Source organism: Lepidochelys kempii, chromosome 4, assembly GCF_965140285.1.
Source record: "Lepidochelys kempii isolate rLepKem1 chromosome 4, rLepKem1.hap1, whole genome shotgun sequence".
Taxonomy (NCBI): Eukaryota; Metazoa; Chordata; order Testudines; family Cheloniidae; genus Lepidochelys; species Lepidochelys kempii.
In genome coordinates, this window is record NC_136383.1 from 28,176,492 (window position 1) to 28,192,800 (window position 16,309).

A 16,309-nucleotide genomic window follows, 5' to 3' on the forward strand; every position below is an offset into this window, starting at 1 on the left:
AAAGAGCCCCAATGTGTTTCCTCCTCATTGCTGGAAGGGTAGTAATTCTTTTTATTATTGTTATTCTTACAGATTTTGTTTCTGAACACTTCTCTTTTTATCGTTATGTGTATTATCTTAGTTCCTAGAGATCTCAACTGAGAACAGGGTCCTATTGTGGAGGCCAATCTACAAGCATTAGCAACAGACAGTTCCTAGCCAGAAGATCTTATAAAGTAAATAGACAAGTAAGAGAAATCTAAATAAAATAAAGTATAATTATCCCCATTTTACACATGGGGATATTGTAGCACTGAGAGATGAAGTGATTTTCCCAAGGCCTCATAGGAAGTCTTCAGGGGAGCTGGGAATTGTCTTTTGAATTCCCGTCCACTGCATTAACCACAAGATCTTTTCCTCTTTTAGTTGGATCTTTGTTCAGGTTTTATGTTAGCAAACAAGTATTTTGCTGCCCAGGGAGGAGAAGACAGCATGTGGTATGAGCTTCCATCGCTTACACATCCTTAACTCCCAGTGAGTATGGAGCTTTGTGGAATTTAGAATTGGAATGTAATGTCTGATTCAAGTGATTACTCTCTGAACCTAGCAGAAATTCATTTCCACAAGAACAAAACTCTAGTTTAAGACCATAAAACTCACAGGAATAGGTCCCAAATCTACTTAAGATATTGAACATATTTTTTCATTATTTTCATTACATTCATTTCATTATTCATTCATCAATAAAAACATTATTTTTTGACAATTAAATAGCTCTTAAAACAGCTGTCACAGCAGATACTATAATCCATAAACAACAAAAAATAGTTTCCAATTTCTACAGCCATCAAATAGCACTCAAAATACCAATTTCACAGCCTAAGAACCTAAAAAATGGGCACAAAACAAGAGTGTCAGATTGAACAGAGGTCAAAAAAACAATTTGGTTGATTTCACAGAAACTTAGTCTGATCTGAGACTTACAGTGAGACTTTGACTCCTAAGCACGTAACTCACTTTTGAAAATGGGACTTAGGCTCCAAAGGCATTTAGGCCCTTTTGAACATTTTGCCCTAAGTCTCACTGAAAATCAATGGCACTTAGATTTCTAAGGGCCACAATCACTTTTGACAGGTTTCAGAGTAACAGCCATGTTAGTCTGTATTCGCAAAAAGAAAAGGAGTACTTGTGGCACCTTAGAGACTAACCAATTTATTTGAGCATAAGCTTTCGTGAGCTACAGCTCACTTCATCGGATGCATACTGTGGAAAGTGTAGAAGATCTTTTTATACACACAAAGCATGAAAAAATACCTCCCCCCACCCCTCTCTCCTGCTGGTAATAGCTTATCTAAAGTGATCACTCTCCTTACAATGTGTATGATAATCAAGTTGGGCCATTTCCAGCACAAATGCAGGTTTTTTCTCCCCCCCAGCCCCCCCACAAACCCACTCTCCTGTTGGTAATAGCTTATCTAAAGTGACCACTCTCTTTACAATGTGTATAATAATCAAGGTGGGCCATTTCCAGCACAAATCCAGGGTTTAACAAGAACGTCTGGGGGGGGGGGGTCCTCCTCAGATGTTCTTGTTTTCATGCTTTGTGTGTATAAAAAGATCTTCTACACTTTCCACAGTATGCATCCGATGAAGTGAGCTGTAGCTCACGAAACCTTATGCTCAAATAAATTGGTTAGTCTCTAAGGTGCCACAAGTACTCCTTTTCTTTTTGCGAATTACTTTTGAAAATTTTGTTTATGGGCTTGTGTGTAAACATACAAAGAGCAGCATCAATGAGCACACCACTGCTAAGGGTGAGCTGAAAGAAGGAAGCAAAATGTGTTAATAATATGGATGTTGGAATTGTTATTATTTATGCAGGATATTACCAAGACACGAATTTAAACATAAATTCCTTTATTGAATTCAAAGGCTGAACGGTATTTATACGATTGCTCTAAACATGCCTAAAAAATAAGAAATTTACTACATCCAAACAGTAACAAAACATTTATAAGCATTTGATCAAGATACAAATGGGCTAAACCCAGGAGCCCTTAGATCTATATTGGTCAGCTCCATGGTGGTCAGGGAGGTATTAGAAACGAATCCTTTAAGAGTTTACTTTTGTATACCCTTAAACAAACAAATGATGTTATTACCAATTATTGGAACTTAGCTAAGGTCAGATGAAGCAGTTTCTTGTATGGCCAATTATTTACTGCACCTGGTACCCAGTTAACTGTGTTTTATTTCTATTACTTCAGCCCAAACCTTAAATAAGATAACACTGGTATTTTGACAGGTCACAACAAGTTTAACACAACCTTTCTTTCTCATGAGCTCATTCTTTTTGGGTACATGATTGGGGCCAATTATATCCCAACTCTGTTTAAATCCATAGTCCCTCCAGATCTAATGTGGGGCTATATTCCCATGGTGGGTTTCAATGTTTTCTTCTCCTTTGAATTGTTAGCTGGTGGCTTCCCAAAAATAATGTGGTCCAATGTCGTGGGGCGAGGGTAGGGTCCATGGACACATGATGCCAACTGACAGAAGGCAAAAAAGGCATCAGTAAGACAGCAATAAAGCACTCAGCTGAGACTATTGCCTTCACTCCCCACAGCTGGAAGACACTCTACTGAGGATTTCTATTTTATCTAATCAATTAGATTAGCCCTCACCTCTTGCTCACCCCTCTTGCCCCCTTTTCAGCATTCCATCCCCGGGAACACCCCTGCCTGCTCAGTAAGGGCATCTCACAGTCTGGGCACTAATGAGCAGTGTGGCCATGCTATGATTGCTGTGAGACCCATAATTTAGAATTTTGTGTATTTCTGATGTCTGCCATAATATTACACTAATGCAATTCTTTGCATAATGTGGGGAGGAGGGAATGGGTGTTTGTTATTAGGGACTCCGTGTATCTTAGATATTTATAAGACATCCATCACCACAGTAAGTAACACTAATGCCTGGGCAATAAGACCTGACTAAATATGTCTCTGGCAGTTTCTTCCTTCTCCAAAGAGAGGTGTATCTCCTATTTCAGGCAGGATCCTAAGTGTACTGTGGAACTTGTCAGTAATAATGTGTAATGAGTTGACGGCCAGCAGATTAAGACCATCTTTTCATGTATTTATACCTGCTCCTGTATTTTCCACTCCATGGATCCGATGAAGTGGGCTGTAGCCCACGAAAGCTTATGCCCAAATAAATTTGTTAGTCTCTAAGGTGCCCCAAGGACTCCTCATTGTTTATACTACTACTGGCATTCTAATATTTCTTGGAGTTGGATATTTTTGCAATTAAACACCAGAGGGCAGTCATTTTGCAGTTAAGAGGCAAGACAGAAAATGATTGTGCAAGCTCATGCAATGGTTATTATACTCCTGGCGTAGCTAATCTTTCATTCCAGGAATAAGAGGAGGACGCAAGGATAGTTAGAACTTAGCAAAAAGGGTAACATTATTTTTGTGCTGATAGGACAACAAGGCTGTGAATGAAAATATTTTCCATCGTGGATCTTCACCTCAAGAACTAGATTCCCGCTTGAACTGACGGAGCCTGGACTTGTCTCCCTTCAGGGCAGCTGTAAAGCTCATCTATTCACTCAGGATTGAGGGATTTGCTGTGGTTCATTGCGGGGTATTATTTATGGTGGAATTTCCACAGTTATAAGGGCTTATTGTGTTATTTAGCTGACTTTGCTATGAAGCTGGATGGGTGGTGGAGTCCTTTGTTTTGAGGATATTTATCCTTACGTTGTGTTTTTAAAAAATTGTATAGATAGGCATTTTAAATAAATAAAATGAGATGTTAAATTCTATATTCAATTACACACACCCATGCACAAATACATTAAAAGAACATTAAGTTTGCAAAGTCAAGCACTCAAAGGTTAGGAAATGCCAGAATTATGGTTGCCCTTACTACCTTAATTTGAGCCCCTTATGCATCTGCATTATATTTGTCTTTAATTACATATTCACATACTGTTTTTTTCCACAGGATCCTGCCTCATTCAGTGCACCAGATGAATGGTGATCAGTAAAGCTAGATAGTAATCAGAATGAGCTGTTCTAAATGCATAGATGACACCTACTTTGCTGGATGAAACTCTGTGGCCTATGTTACATAGGAGGTCAGACTGGCTGATTATGGTGGTCCCTTCTGAAATTAAAATCTCTGAATGTACTTTCAAGTTTTTGTATAAATATTTTCATTTTTATTAATGCTAACTATGTAATGCTGGGTAGTAGTTTAGTACTTTAACAGTAATGCCACACTCCATCATGAGTAGTCCTGCTAAAATAAATGGGGCTGTTTGCAGAGTAGGTGCTATCAGCAAAAATTGGAGTACGGAGCAGAATCTGACCCATAATACATTAGGTGCTACCATGGTTTAAGCAATTCGGGCTCTGCTCTCACCCAGATTCACTGCCTGCTGACAACCCAGACTGTCATTTCACTACAAGTTTGTTTACTGGTAATGGAAGTTTGTTGGAAAAACTCATCTTTGTGAGGGGGGAAAATGTAGTCACATGATCCAACACTGATCTAATTGGACAGTTTAGGATATCTGTCTGTGTACGCTTATGAATGACATTTGATTTTATTAATGTTTGATTACAGTCGTCAGCGTGGATTAATACTTCCCTTCTATGGCAGAAGACAGAAGTCTGTGACTCCTAACCAGGGCTATCAAGGGGCTTCAACAGTTGAATAGTTTTACCCAGATGGTACCATGGGTACAACAGGCTGAGCAGTTCCATGGGGATGACAGATTGAGCCATGACTTTTAAAGACTGTCTGACAGCAACCCTCAAGATCTATTGACACAGTGCACCCAAGAGGATCTGAGCACCATCATTGCCAGGAGGTGTTGGAGATGGGTTTGTCTTGTGCTTCGGATGGAAACTGATTCCACCACCAGAGTAGCAATAAGATGGACACCTGAAGGCAAGTGAAAACGAGGCTGCCCAAAACCAACATGGCGAAGAGCTGTGGAAGCCGAACTGAAAAACCTAGGACACAGCTGGGGAACCATTGAAAGACTTGTCAGAAACAGACAGGAGTAGAGGAGCTTCGTTGCTCCTCTAAATGCCAGAGGCGTAATAGGAACATGATGATGATGATGACAGCACCCCTACTTGAGGGTGGGGAGAATGGAAAACTTTGGAGTGAGAAGAGAAACAGGAAGAAGGGCCAGACACTGCTTTTAAAAACAGACAATCTCTCTGACAGTAATCACCAGAACCAGAAGACTGAGCAGGAGCAGTGGAGGGCTAGAGGGAACTGGACCTCCTGACAGACACTGACCAAACTGTAAAGGTCCCCAAACAGTGGTGAGGTCTCTGAGGGAGGGAATTGTGTTCAAGGTGTCCGTTATTTTTCCGCAGCCCTGTAAATCTCTGATGACATCTACAAGTAAAGTGTGAGTGTAAGACATTCATTTGCAAAGCCTGTGTATGCCTTGCTTTAACTGTCATGTGGTCCCCAAAGAGTTAAATTATACTGTACACCAGAATGCCCATGATGACGGATCTCTAGGGAGAGTCTGCATTAGCTACGAAGGAGACTTGAGGGTGTGCCAGATAGGGAGTCTGCACTCTGGCAGTATGTGTGAGAGACAGTGTCTGGAAGCTGCCCAGACCTAATGGACTTAGAAGCCTGTGGGATCCAAAGGTTGGGTCCCATAAAGTAGACTGGTGACTAAGCCAGGGGACTGTAACATAGCTCCAACAATAAACAATTATGGTTGGAACAAAAGAAAAGGCTAATACAAAGTCTTACGTGTACCTCTGTTTCCAAAAGTACTCAATTTTCGCAAGCTGCATACTCAGTGTGCGTGATAAGCAGAGGCTACTCCACAGTTTTATGTCCACTTCGTGCTTGTTTTGGATATATGGGTTGGAGTCTAATGCGTGTGATGGATTAGACAGAAAGCTACTGGGGATTTTCTTATTTTATGTCAAATTTTGTTCCATTGTTGTGTGATCAAGACAAATCCTGATAATTCTTCACTCTGAAGCACCGTGGTACTTTTTTCTGGTGGCCTTCATTAACCAAATTTATGTTGATGCAGCAGGTCTGGCATGCTGCCCAATTTTTCATGTGCATTTTAGCAAGTCTGGAGATTCCAGAGCTGCTGTTTCAATGGCACAAAACTGTTTGGACTAATAAATGTTTATTTTGTGGGTATTGCCAAATTTGGAGTTTTTGGAGGCCAAATTCTTGCTTCAAAGCCTCAGTTCCCTCGCAAGCTAGAAAGATATATTCTGTTCATATTGCATCTATCCATTTCTTCCATGGTGCTGAACCTTTATGTAGCAATGGATGGAATTTTCATTTGACTGCTATGATTAGACCAGATTCTCTGTTAGCACCAGCCTCTCATATATTTTATTTTATTTGTTTCAGTGCAATCTTGTTCCCCCAAAACAAGTTCCAAACAAATTATTTGAAATAATTTGAAACTTAAAACAAATGTGAGCTTTAGTTTCCACAACGGAACCTGCAAGTAGAACTTAGTCAAGAATTCTGTTGATTTTACATGATCTAGAAAGAATCCAGGTCAGGTCCTTAAAACTGTATTGGCTCTGAAGCAGGAGTAAATAAGCCATCAAAACACCTGATATTTTTGTTGCTAATGTTAAGCAGTACTGAATACATGCATGGAGCAGATAGGTAAGAAGGTGACTCTTTACATAGACACTTGTATGTCAAATACACAAAATCTAGATACATCTGTTAAAAAGCAGGTGTGCCTGTCAAAAGGCAAGGTGATAGAATAGTAAATCAGCAAAGCACTGAAGCATGTGCTTCAGTGTTTTGCTGATTTGAGCCTCTATTCTTAAAATTCTTATCTAGTCTATTACAGGCATGAGTCATATTCTGCCTGAGTTGTACTGATGCAATCTTCGTAATGTCAGCATATACTGTATTTCTATGAAAAATTTATCTGTACCATTCTCTACACCTGGAAATGAAAACGTCCCAGTTTCCAATGGTCTGCTCATTTCATGACATTAGACTATTTTGTCACAGCAAAGAATTATGTCTGCATTTCATACGGGCAGAGAGGAACATAAATGACTGTAGAGAGAGCTTTCTGTTTAACATACAGTGAAGATGCTAAAAATACTTACATTTTGGCAACTTCAAGGCAGCAGAAAATTGCCTTAGATATAATGACAGTTTCAGATCATATTGGAAGAAAGCTGGTATGCACAGGAGTGATTTATTTATCTAGGTCAGGGTGATGAAAGACATTGGTGTTTTATGTCTCAGCAGTCCTGCTCCCAGGTTTATTCTCTCGCTAAGCATCTGTTTCAACTTGCATTGTTCATAAGCTGAACATCTTCTTTATAGCATATAGCCGGGAGTGCCTTGCTCCATTTGCAAGAAGCTCTATCTTTCAACCAAGGCTATTGTTTTGTCTCAGAAAATTTTGACAAAAAGTAAAGTTTTTGATTAAATTTGGCCCTATCTATTCTGATTTCAGGCTTCTTTGAGACTCATACAAAGCTCCTGAGTGAAAACAGTGCTTCAAGGCTAGACTTTTGATTGCCAAGGGCTTAATCTGTTTGGGTTTTTTCCTCCAAACTGGCAGACCACTTGGTGATGGTAGCAGTTCAGTTTTAACACTTGGTGCCATATGTGTTTCAAGCAGCCAAAAGATCACTTTGTTTTTTGTATGTCAGCATAGGAGCAAGACGATGAGAGCTTTGCAAAAATTGGAGCTTTGCAGCTTGCTTATCTGCATGCAGGCTAGAAATGAAGAAAAAAGTTACAAGCCACATTAAGAACACAGTCCGGGGCTGCTCCTCTAATACAGCAGCTGTAAGTAAGGGATTGTCTGTCATAGGATGGGAGGAAAGGAGAGAGAGATTACAGGGTGAAACCACTTACTAGTAGTTGTAATTCTTTCCTCTTGCCCCAGCTTCTGCCCTATCACCTTTCTGGCTTTTGTTGCGCGCTTTAGGATGTTGTTCACCTGTTTACAAATGGGTTAAGCAGTTTCTTATGTTGTAGGAATGATTAAAAATCTTTTTATGCCTCCTGCTTGCCAGCAGGTGGAGTTATAAGAGCTCAGAGTAAAAGAACTCTGTTGTAGGATGGGGGAAGATGATAGTGATAGGCACAATTATTAGTAAGTAATAATTCCATCTTCCCTACGCACTAGTGTTCCATATTGCTCATTCCCTGTATATGAACGATGCTGTCAAGGGTGGGACAACCTGAAAATAGTCTGATCCTTATTTTCAGGATCCAGATTCTAGCTAGTATTCTGAGTGGTTAATACATAATACTTTATAATTACACAGCAACTTCTCTCCAAGGATCTCAAAGCATTTTACAAGAATTAAATAAGCCTCACAGGGGATAAATATTACCATTTTATAGATGGGAAACTCAGGCAGCTAAGTCATTTCCTCAAGGTTACACAGGAAGTCTGTGTCAGAGCTGGGAACAGAACCCAGATCTCTTCATTTGGAGTCCTATATGTCAGTCACAAGAGAATCCTTCTGAAGTAAAGTGGTCATCATGGGGTTAACTGTGTTATAGCCCTCCCCACATAGGATGCCCCCCTCTCCATATTATGGGGCAGAGCCATGCTTCAACCTTTCCTTACTTCCAGTTTAGTCAGTGGGCATCCTCTCCCCACCCGACAAATTCTGTTGTGATAAAATTAAATAAAGCAGCAAGTTCCCATCCTGCAGTTCTGTGAGTAGATATGTGTTTGTTGCACCAAATGATCCCTTTACAAAACCTGATAAATTGGTGGGGCTGTGTGACTAAATGCTAGTTGTAGCACCCTGGTACCTGAGGTTGCTGTAGCACAGAGAATGCTGCAAGCTTAATTGTTACTGGTGCTTACTAATGCTTGGTGGTAATTGTTGGGCTAATGAAATAATTGGCTTAATAATGGGGAGGATATATAATTGGGAGGAACAGGAAGTAAAAGAGAAATCTCAGACTCTGAGCGAAAGAAACTGGTATACCTGTGCTATGCCCTGTCATGTTTGGAAACTGAGGATTAAAGGTATACGTAGTGAAAAAGAAACAGACCGTGTGTATTTGTCATCTCGAAACCCCATAACCTGCCTAGGCAATGCTGCTCACAGGGTAGCTTGAGAAGGACTCTGTGATGGGCTGTTAAGACTGATTATTGCTGAAGTTGCGTGATGCCTCCTACTGTAAGTTGCTGTTTTCATTTGCTTATAACTTTTACAGACTTTAACCACTTGAGCTGAAACCTTCCAGGCGGTCTACCTCCGGTGGGCTTGGTTTTTTTAAATTTCAGCCAAAACAGTTTGTCTCTTTCTGAGATACAGCTCAGGTAAAAATAGGCTGCATCTGCTCTGGTGATGAACCAGACTTGGGGAGGGAAAGAGGCTCTGGATGTCAGACCCCTGTTTCATTCTGTTGCAGGAGTTGGGTACTATCTGTACCCCTGGGTCAGAGGTTCTAGGCCTACCCACAACTAACCCCCACCCCCCTCCGACCCATCAGCTAAGAGGGAGGAACCACTGAGCCCAGACTATAAATGACTTCTGGGGACAACAAATGAAAAAACAGGAGTGGGAATGAACTAAGAGTTAAAGAACGAGGGCCCTAGATAGGGACTCTGAGCAGAAAACACTGAACACCCACTCCTCCTCAAAGACATCCAATAAATCAGTAGATTATGTCCAGAGGAACTGGAGATGTGAGTGGACAAGGGATTCAAAATAGGCACCAGAGTTGCAGAGCTGTCCCCACTCTCTCATCCAACCTCCTCCTCCTGGAGTGATGGATGGCTACCTTTGAAGGTGGATATGGAAGAGGCAGAGGACTGTAGGAAGAGAAAGGATGGTCTCATGGGGAAGTCAGTTCAGTGCTGCCCTGGAGAATGTGATTCTATTTCTGCCTCTTCCACAGAGTTCCTGTGTATTCATTCCTAGGCAAGTTACTTAAACCCAACATTCTACAGGTGGTCACTAATTGTGTGTTCCTCATTTTCTGGGTGCCTGACTTGAGATCCTGTGGTCTGATTTGCAGAAGTTCTGAATGCTCACAGCTGCAGCTGAACTCGATGGGAGCTGTGCTTTAAACAGAAACGCAATATAATATATACGCTGAAAATTTAGATTCTAGGCATCTCAAATTGGGCACCCAAAATTAGTGGAAACATTTGACCTTACTCTCTGTGCCTCAGTTCACCATCTGTAATGGTGAACTGCTGTGCTTGGAAAATAAAATTAATCAGTATCTGTGAAGCCTTCTGATATCTTATTGCTGAGCTTCAGAGAAAAACCTATGAGGAAGTTAATAATTCTCTCTTCAGACCAGGGTTTGAATAGTGTGCAGTAAATAAGGTCTGGAGCCACACACTGCACAGCAAGGAGAAAATAAAATATTGAATTGCTGCTCGTCCTCATTCCTGTGCATGGAATGAGGCAGGGGTCTTGTGGAAAAAGTAGTATATGATCATGTAATTAGTCTGTCTTATATTGCATAGTACAAGAGGGTTACGCTATGGTTGCACTGGCAACCTGAATTCTGGCACTTTCTACATTTTGAGTGCTTGACTTTGCAACCTTAATACTTAATAATCATGTAACTAGTTGAGAATCCCAGCTTCCATTAAAAAACAAAAACTCTCATGCTTGCAGGGAAAGTCTTGAAAACGTGACCTGAGTGGACTCTAAAGACTCCAAAATCAGAAGACAAATAAAGAGAATCCAGTTTGTTCAATCTCATGGATTTTTAAAGCCCACCTCATACTTTTGGTGGGTCTGACTCAATCTTTTAACACTTTAGGCTTGGCAAAATTGCTACTGGTGCTCCTTGGCTACAGCAATTCCCACCACCCCTATGCATTGCCCACTCCTCATCAATGGTAGCACTAAAAAACCTGTGCAAGCTTCTCTGACTCTGTCCTGACCCCTCTTCCTTCCCTAGTGCATGCACAGGATCCCCTCCAGGTTGCAAAGTGAAGGGTGGGGTAGGGAACATATCCCCTGTGAATTTTCCCAAATGCTGCCTGCACTTTGTATGTTAGAACCATATGAAAGCCACTGCCACAGATTACTCTCAAGGTGCAGAGAAGGCAACAAGATTTTCTCCCAATGCTCAGTCCTATGCCTATTTAAATTAACAGAAGTTTACTGTTGATCTGAGTAGAAGCAGAAGTGAGCCCTTGCTGTGAAATCTAAAAATTGGAGAGTCTTTGGGGGCAGCCTACTGCTAAAAGTTGTGATGATGTCTTAATAGTTGTAAATGTGCACAGAATTAAAACAATTCTCATTCTTATTGCTAAAATAAACTTTTCATTCTCACCAGGGAAGAAGGAAATACAAAAAGTGAGAAGGAAGAGTAAAACAAAAAACCTCCACCAATCCCAGCAACCAGCTCTCCTTCACAAATAGGTAGTGACCTGAAACACTAACTTGTGGCTGTCTCCTGCATCTTGGTAAGGAGTTAGACTAGATGACCCTTACGGTCCCTTTGAACCCCACGGTTCTATGATTCTGTGCCTGTGGGCAGGTCACCTAGGCCTGAACCCACAAAGGGATCTAGGTGCCTAGAAAAATTACAGTAACAGTGATCCACAAACCCTGAGTTTCGCATCTAAGCTCCCTATAGAATGAATGTGGGGGGAGTGCTAGCATGCTAGGCTGGGAGACACACCAGTTAACGTATCGGAGATCCTGACAAGAAGAGTGTCTCAAGCCCTGCCCCTCTCACAGAGATAGGTGCCTAAGTCCAAGCTGCAGGGAGATGCCTATTTCTGCTGGAGATCCACGAATGGGAAACCCTTTCTGACAGTCGGGTGGCTTAGGCGCATAAGTTGTTTCTTGCAGGAATGAGTTAGGTGCCTGCCTTGCTCCATAAAAAACAGGAGGAGGAGGAGGTGGTGTTATTTCTGCTGCTTCCCACCTTATAACGTTTATCCCAGGGTTTAGAGTTCTCACTTGGGAGGTGGGAGCTCCAAGTTCAAGAAAGGATTTGAATAGGTCTTCCATCTCTCAGGAGAGTGCCTGAGCTATGAAATATTCTGATGTGGGGTTCTTTCAGTGTCTCCTGTTGGAAGCTGTTCCACTGTGGATACATAATTAGAGAGTGATTGGAACATGAGGACTGGACCCTGGGTCTCTCCTTCCAGTTGAGTGCCCTACCCACTAGACTACGGAGTCATTCTTGTTCATCATTTAATGGTCTGAGTCAGACAAAGATGAAAAGTGGGCTGCTCAGGATGGGCCGTAGCTTGCAAAGGTGCAAATGAGGGTTGAGAGACAGTAACCTTGAGCTACACTAGTAGGGCTACTGAACATGGTGCGTTACTAATTATGATCCAATCAGGTGAAGTACTGAAGGGAGCGGGTGTAGCAGGCTAGTGGACTGGCAAAAACCTGCTCTCAATGAAGTCAATGACAAAAAATCCCTTTGATTTCAGTGGTTGTGGGATTAGATAGTAAATTGATCAACAGCAAAAAAATGAATCCTAGTCTGGACTAACCCTAGCTTCTAAAGAACAAACTAGAACTGTATTTATTCCCAAGGCACTTGTGACACTACTTGCCTTATCAATGGCCTCTGCTTAAGACATTTGCTTGTGATGTCATTCACACTCTTCTAGATATATTGTTTTTCCATTGTTACACTTTTCTGTGTATAAAACAATTGTGTATGTTCTGAGAAATGTGCTACTGAACACTTTGAGATCATACTGTATGTTATGTTGTTATCTGGAGGAACATCCAGGGCTGGATTGTAAAATGAAAACAGCCCAGGCTGTTTCTTCTGAATAGTCCCTATCTTTTGCATGGCACATTTGCTGGGCCCCATAGGGAGCCAGTCAGTTGGAGCTGAACTCCCTTACAGAGTTCTCCTTAAATCTGCAATGAGAATGAATACATGTACCGTACATCTGTGCAATATAACATTATTTACAGTGGACCATTTTTTCATTTGCAGGGTGAGTGGGAGACTTGTGAATATATCCTCATATCCATCAGCATTTGAAAAAAAAAATCTTAGAACCCAGCAATAGAAATTATAGGAATTACAATATGCAGCACTGAAATTAGTTCACCTCCACCAGAATCTCACCCCATTATAGCAAGAAAAACAAACATGACCTATCAAACTAGTTACCCCTCTTTCTCCTGTGCATCATCAGAAAAAGTCTGCCATTGCGTAAAACAATGTGGGCTCTTTCACTCTGCGCTTTGAATTGTTCAGTTTAGCACAGATTGCCAGCAATGCTATAGTTAAAGTTCCATGAGGCTTTTTGTGGGTGTGTCAGGATGCTCTTATTTTCTTTTTTGCTCATCTCCCCTGTTTTCCCCAAGTCCTCCCCTCTCTATCACTTGTTCTGTCCCTCAGTTAGGCTCACTACTTCAATCATATTTGGCTCCTCTTTCTTTCACAGCACACACAGGCAGCCAACTCTTTATAACCTCTTTAAAATCCATAGTTTCCTCTGCATTAAAACTCTCATCCAAATACTGGTCATCTCTTACCTTCAGTATTGAAACATCCTCTGGTCCCGTTGCTGCTTTTCTTGCTCCTTTTTAGACCATCCAAAAAGCTATTGCTATCATTCTTATTATTTGTATTATCATAACGTCACGGATAGGTGACCAGGCGCCAAGGGTACTGGCAGCTGTACACGCACAGAACAAAGACAGTTGCTAAAAATAGTTTCCTTTTTCCACTATTCTCTTACCACTCTACGTGCTACTATCGTATTCAGATTCATTCACCGGCTCCCATTTGCCTTGGCATCATGTTTTGGAGAGGAAAAACAAACAAACAAAACCCCTAGGACCTGATTCTTTACTGCCTTACACCTTATGTAGCCATTTGCAACTGAGTAAAGCACTTACTTCCAAATGAAAATGGTCATGTGTTACATCCACTATGCCCAGACGTAAATAGCTGCACAAAGTCAAAGGGAGGGGATAACCAGTCCTTAGCCTTCACACTCAATCTTCTACAGAACTCCATCCCCCTCTCAACGTACATTTCTACCCACCACTACGGTTGCCAACCCCTCCAGGATTATCCTGGAGTTTCCAGGAATTAAAGATTAATCGTTAATTAAAAATGGTCATGCGATGAAACCTCCAAGAATATGTCCAACCAAAACTGGCAACTGTACTCACAATTTTACTCTTTTTTTTTTTTTCCTGCTTCAGTTGCTGCTCACTTTGCTCTGCACAAGCCTCCAGACTGACCATTTACATTGTACCACTAGCCAAATGTACAACTCCACAAGGTCGCTACGCTCTCCTCGGAATCCTGTCTGGCCTCAGTGCTGCAAGGAAACTGGCAATCTTGAGGGGAAATGAAATTTGCTTGCTTTGAGTACTCAGTCCTGAGTCAGCTTTCACTGAGGTAAGAATTTTGTTTCATTCTCTCCAACATCCCAAATTTACCTTCAATTCCAGTAATTTATATCAAAATCAGATTTTACTAATCCTATTCAGAAATAGAAAATAGCATAGCTGATTAAAATATAAACATAGGTCGTTTACTACTATGCAAAGGATAGCTGACCAGGCACAATGAATATGCTACAAAGTGTTGGATAATATGCCTAAAACACTTACATAGTAGAAATTCTCTGGTCTTACCTAGAAGAGAAATCCATGGACAAGATCCTTTGGCCTCAATACAGTCCTTCTGTGCCACTCTGCCAGTGCAAAAGGGCAGGAAGCCTGGTCCAAACCAAAGAACTAAGTGTTCCTCTTGCGTGCCTTTTCAGGGGGCGTAAAGCTAGCTATGCTACTTCCACTGGAACAGGGGGCTCTACGTTAAGGAGGCATGGCCCAACAACTCCCACAATCCTTGACTGGCCTAACAGCCTCTTAGTAGCCATTATCTGCTGGTGAAAATTAGAGCATCCATGATCTAATTTGAGGAAAATTGAGTCTTCAGCAAGAGAGAATTTAGGCTGCTGAAAATTCAATCGGTATTTTTAAATGTATTTATTCATTCACTATTTGTTGAGTACTTAAAATGTGTTCAGCGCTTTAAACAATGCGAGGTACTCAGCACCCTTCCCCAAACTGCTTGCAGTCTAAGGCCTTGATCCTTCACCGTGATCTACCTACCCAGAGCTTTAGGCCTGGTCTACACTACGAGTTTGTTGAATTTAGCAGCGTTCAATCAAATTAACCCTGCACCCGTCCACACAATGAAGCCATTTTTGTCGACATAAAGGGCTCTTAAAATCGATTTCTCTACTTCTCCCCAACGAGGGGATTAGCACTGAAATCGACATCACCGTTTTGAATTAGGGTTCGTGTGGATGCAATTCGACAGTACTGGCCTCCGGGAGCTATCCCACAGTGCACCATTGTGACCGCTCTGGACAGCACTCTGAACTTGGATGCACTGGCCAGGTGTACAGGAAAAGCCCTGGGAACTTTTGAATCTCATTTCCTGTTTGGCCAGGCGAGCTCATCAGCACAGGTGACCACGCAGAGCTCATCAGCACAGGTAACCATGCAGTCCCAGAATCAAAAAAGAGCTCCAGCATAGACCAAACGGGAGGTACTGGATCTGATTGCTGTATGGGGAGACGAATCCATGCTATCAGAACTACATTCCAAAAGACAAAATGCCAAAACATTTCAAAAAAATCTCAGAGGCCATGATGGACAGAGGCAACAGCAGGGACGCAACATAGTGCCACGTGAAACTTAAGGTGCTCAGACAAGTGTACCAGAAAATGAAAGAATCAAACGGACACTCCGGGACAGAGCCCCAGACATGCCACTTCTACACTGAGCTGCATGCAATTCAAAGGGGGGCCGCCATCACTACCCCACCCGTCCGTGGACTCCGATGATGGGGTACTCTCCGCCATGCCTGAGAATTTTGCAGACAGGGAAGAGGAGGAGGAGGAGGATGAGTTTGAGGAGAGCACACCGTGCACCATTCTACCCAACAGCCAGGATCTTTTTATCACCCTGACTGAAATACCCTCCCAATCCAACCAAGCCAGAGAAGGGACTTCTGGTGAATGTACCTTTTTAAATATAATACATGATTTAAAAGCAAGCATTTTTTAATGATTAATTTGCCCTGAGGACTTAGGATGCATTTGTGGCCAGTACAGCTACTGGAAAAGTCTGTTAACGTGTCTGGGGATGGAACAGAAATCCTCCAGGGACATCTCCATGAAGCTCTCCTGGAGCTATTCTAAAAGTCTTTGCAGAAAGTTTCTGGGGAGAGCAACCTTATTCCGTCCTTCATGGTAGGACACTTGACCACGCCATGCTAGTAGCAAGTAATCTGGTATCATTGCATGACAAAGCCTGGCAGCGTA